Here is a 5382-nt window from a genome sequence, read left to right as displayed (position 1 = left end):
ACCTTTGTGGATAAATATGGGTATACGAGCTTGAAACCATCATGTTCAGGTAACATAAACAATCATCAAACCAAACGAATTTTGTTAAGAGGTAGTGTAGTAAATCAGCCAGGCTTATAATTGTTTCATTTATTTGTTCTCTTACTATAGCTTTATATTCTTGGCAAAAAGATGCACAACACTAATGCTAGCTTCATTTTTTCGTCTTTTCCAATGCCTGGGTTTTAGTCCTTTCCAATGTCGGATGTTGTTCTCTTTTTTTTGAAGTTTTGGAGTTTGAAAAAATATGGGGAACTAAATAAATGCTTGTATTAATGCTTAAATAAAATGAATTCCATACATAATAAGTTATTAAATTAATCACAACAAATTGTTCTACAATTTCAATGATATGAATTATTTTGCAATTGCAACGATATGAACACATCTTAAAATCAATGTATGTTAATGTGATAAAGGCTAATTATACTAAGTTGGAAGTCATGTTAATGTAACAAAGCTTGATGATATTGAGTTGGTGTAGCCATTAAAATCATGTATTCATGTTAATGTAACAAAAACTAATTATACTGAGTTGGCATAGCCATTACAAGCTTGTATTTTCACAAGATGACATGGAGGAGCACGATAGGTGAAATAACACATTAGTTTAATTCCAACAATAAATATGTTTTACATTCAAATTTTGCCTGCTTCAAAAAAGGTGAGCTTTAGGCTTAATTATGCAAGAGTGCAGCAGCCTCTTGGACCAATGGGACTGTAGCATAGACAAATGAGTTTGTATCTTTGTGTTCTTCCTCCCATGAATTTGAGACCCCTCCTTGTGCCATTTTTCTAACAAGTGAGATAAATAACCTCCAATTTTTAGGTTGGAACAAATGTTGGTTCATTCTCAAATAAGTGAATGCACACATGGGTTCCATTGTGTTGTTATGACCATCTTTTGGTAGTCAGAGATTGGCATTCCTAACAATCTGATCACATGCAACTTCATCAAATCTTGGAAGAGAATTCTCCCCAACAAGAGGGGCCCCAAATTTCTGAGTTGCAAGGATGACCTATTTGATAAATTTCTCTGGGGAGAATTGTGCACCTCCTGGTTGTTCCCAATCCTTCATTTCAATGCAAGTAAAATTGAAAATCAACCCATGTCTCGCAAACATGGAAGTTATTGGTCGATACCCATCTCTAAATCAGGTATTATAATATCTAGCAGTGAGCTATGGGGAATGGGATCTGGTTCCATAATGCTAATGTATTCCAGCCACTTTGCCAAAAAGCTTGACACTAGTGCGACGAAAAAGGGCTTTAGCTGCTGTTAGGATTCTCTCTCCATGATCAAGAAGCATACTAGAATACCACTCAAGGAAAAACTCACCATAAGGAGTATTCCAGCCACCATCTCTTCTGAAAAATAGTGTGTCCTCGGGCTAGGTGTTGTAGTGGCCTGCATCACTTGGGCTACCATTACCCCATTCCTTCTTTCCAGCAGCTTCAACTACGGATTTAAGATTTGAGGCCATATACTGCAATACGAGGATATCCAAACTAGTTAGTAAGGGACATTGACCCCAACATCTTTAAAAACTCATATAGTAGCTATACACATGTCGATATATAAAATTGGTAAAATGAAACTATGCTCTATAGAAAGTAATTTAAAAAATTGTCTATAACTCATCATAACACTGAAATACTCCAATCCCTGTGATTCTCCATGTACCATTACTCTCAGGATAAGATGGATTCCTTAGCTCTCTTGTAGGACCCATTCCCAATTGAATTTCATGTATTATCATGGACAAATCACACCCATGTTAGACGTATTTTTAGCATAGATTCAAATTATGAGCTTACTTTGACATACAACCAAGAGAATTCTCACAGGTCAAAATAACTCCGAGATAGATATATAGAAGGGTTTAGGGCCTATGATATTTTAAAAAGAAAAACAAAGCAGAAAAATAAAGCATTGTGATAAAAAGCTAGATTAATATAGATTAGGGAAATTGAACATATGAATATTGAATGGATATCTAAGACTTGTAGCATGCATGATAGTCTAGGCTTATTCACAAAAGTTGGACACAGGTTAAAACATTTTGAACTTAAGCGTACCACATTTATGTAAATGCAAATATGACAAGAACAAGATAAACAATGCAGCAGATAGAGCAGACAAATTTCATATCAACACTGAAGGATTTTACCCTACAATACAAATACAGAACAATCTACATTGGTTTGTTCAAACTGAAGAAACGCCTCATGATATTCTCAGAACTGGATATATAAAAAAAATACGAGGTCAAAGAAAATTGCTTCTTAGCCATTGGACCAAAACCTATATTAATACATAGAAAAAGAAGCCTGATCATTAGGGTTGGGGCCAAAATAGATTATAGTATATTTTTAGACAAATGATATATTTTGTACAATATTCATAAAGACAAGGTTGGTCAAGTTAATTGTTCATAAGCTATCATATATAGGCACATGGAAAAGAAGCCCTCGTAAAGGGGTTACATAGAAGTATTTGGGTCATGCAAACCCCATGGAAAGTTGCTCACTATCCATATGAAAGCTATGTAATAGGGGCAATGTATGTCTAAACTATGTGGCAAAAGGATGCCAGAGGTAGAGTAAGAAAACTCTTGTAAAAGTGAGGTTGGTGGAAAATAAACCAGTATGGCAACTATGTGGTCCCAATGAGGTACAACATGGAGGATATTGGAGGTATCTAAGAAACCAATTCAAAAAGTGTGCATGTTGGGCCAAGTGTATGCCCAAAAATTAAGGTCTTATGAATTTGGATGAAATAAAATGGACAAGGTAACCAATAAGATCTTTAGAGCTACTAAAACATGGATGTCTCAAACCTAACAAAGGCATAAATCTCCAATACACGAGTTTTCTCAATCATAGGAATCTTTTGATTTGAGATAGGATGGCAATCTTTGTGCACACGAGAAAGGTTTGATTTTCCATCAGTTAGTGCCAGATACAAAGATACAAACCCTTGAAAATGAAAATATAATCTTCTGGCAGTCAGATATTTCCATTCCTAACAATTTGATTGTATGCATATTGATCAAATATTGGAAGAGCATTCCACTAACAAGAGGGGCCCCAACTTTCTAAGTTGCAAGGATGACTTGTGTTATCACTCAGAAGTCTCCCCTAGAAGTTATAAAAAGAAGGAATAATCCGAGATAACCACAAACCAATCTTTTGGACTCGAGTTCTAGCCAACCTAAGTCTAGAGAGGACTCTCTCTTTATAATTTAACTTTGTTTGGTGGTATTTTAGGCTAGTTCTTACTGATCATAAGGTTTTGATTTTGGTGGGGTGGTGGGATTCTAGAAACAGATGGATAGAGCAAGGCTTTCAGGCCATTGGGCTATGGAGTTAGTCAAAGGATGGCTTAACTGGATCAGATTAATTACTAAAGGAGGAGTTCACAGGGCAAGATAGCACAACAAAAGGAAAATCTACAGGTTCACATGGATGAGGTAGTCCTAACCAGGGTGAAAGGGCAATGAATAATCCTTAAACCGAGATCAAGATGAAGAACAGAAGGAGATCAGTAGCAAAGGGCAACTAAGAATCCTTTACTATGGACCTGGGGGGGAACTACGGAAGTAAGGGAGCAATTAAGAATTCCCAGACTAAGATAGTTTAGCAGAAAATAGTGAGAAAGTAAATAGTCAAGATAGAGAGCATTAAAGCTAATTCTCTAATATCATTCCTTGTTTACCATTTAGATTTTCATAGAGACACATATGAATATTTATAAACATGAAGAGAAAACAGTAATAAACATGAGAGATAATACTTATTTGATTTCCACTATGCACAAGAATCCTATGAAATGTCTTTAACATTATTACATGGTCCAACAAGCCAATCCAATCTTGATTACAATAGCTCCTTAACTTGATAAGAAAAATGTCTATAGAAATGTCTTTGAATCCACCCTAATTACTTCAAAATGTGAAGTATTTATACAAAAAATATTACAAAATATCTCATAACAGTTTGAGAACTTTTTAGGAAATCAAAAATATCTTCAAGCATGAAGAAGATAGATAGAAAACTGCTTTCTTGTTGTCCCTTTTATTAAGATTGTGTTGGTTATTGCAGTTCGAATTTGGCTCTTGTAGTTGACTGATATCCATGTGCTGGAATTACTTTATGTCTTCAACCTACTGATACTATTTACCTGCTCATCTTTGACCCTGTTTCACCTGTTTAACCTGGTTGTCATATGGATTTACTGCAGTAACTTTATAGTAAATCTGTTAATTTTACCCACCATTCCCCTTCAGGTAATTTTACCTTTAGCATCCTTCAATATGTCTCATCAGCTTCTATGTACTTGGAAAAATTTGGCTTGTTGTCAAACAAGTGCTTTACTTCATGCTCTAGGAAGAAGAGATTTTCCAGATGATCGTACAATACCTTACCTATGGGTAAAGCTTTTACCCCTGAAGTGCTAGCTTGGTCATTGGCCAGCTTGTTTAGTCTTTCAACATAGTCCTCTTGGGTCATGAGATTGTCATGGATGACCATAGGACTGGGGAGGCCCTTTTCCCTCAAAATTCCAAATTTTGTCATGAATCTATCAATATCAACATGCATGCTTTGGCACTTCTTTTCAAGGTTGAGCATAAGGTTCCTTTTAGTGAGAACCTTCTTGATCTCTATGATAGTCTCTGTTCTATCCTCTATTCCAAGGTCATCCAGCTGATACATGTTCTTGTTGTTCAAGAATTTTATGAGTTGGTCAGTCTCCTCTGGTTGGTCTCCCAGATCTCCTCTTGTCTTTACTATTGCTTCGGTGGCCACTTTCACCAGTTCAGTCTACTAAAAAATGACTTGAATTGATGGCCAAACATCATTGACAGAGTCAATGATGTTGGACCAGAGCATCTCTTTTATTTGTGCTAGTGGTTGTTGCAAATGTTAAGTCATTTTCAAGGACTTTTATCCTTTCAACCATCCTTTGATTCTTCTGAGTTTCTTCTTTCTGTTGTATCTGTGCAAGCTTGCAATCAGTTTCCAAGCTTGAAACTTTTTCTTTTAGCCTTTTAAGCTCTGTAGCCTGGATAGTCATTTCTTCCATGGCTTTCACTAATTCAGTTGTCTTGTCTGTAGATGTTCCTGCACTTGTAGATGTACCTGTAATTGGCATGGTTGTAGCTGGTGGAACTATTGGTGCTAAGGAAGCAGCCAACGTGGAGGGCACAACTGTTGAGACTGTAGGAATGACAATCTGTTGAGTGGTGGCCAACTCACTCTGCTTAGACTGAATTAAGTTGTCTAGCTCTTTCTTTGTTTCCTTTAATTGATCATTTAGCTTAAGGACTAAGTCCATAAGCT

The 5382-nt window shown here is 36.1% G+C and overlaps 1 pseudogene; it reads right to left on the bottom strand.

Annotated features, from left to right (window-relative positions):
- Positions 1–716: 716 nt before the first annotated feature.
- Positions 717–1349, bottom strand: LOC149258773 (beta-amylase 1, chloroplastic pseudogene; annotated as a pseudogene).
- Positions 1350–5382: the final 4033 nt, after the last annotated feature.

The sequence above is a fragment of the Pinus tabuliformis genome, chromosome 6 (assembly GCF_031772625.1).
Source record: "Pinus tabuliformis cultivar Carrire ecotype Pingquan chromosome 6, CPIR1, whole genome shotgun sequence".
NCBI lineage: Eukaryota > Viridiplantae > Streptophyta > Pinopsida > Pinales > Pinaceae > Pinus > Pinus tabuliformis.
This window is presented reverse-complemented; position numbering and strand designations above follow the sequence as displayed.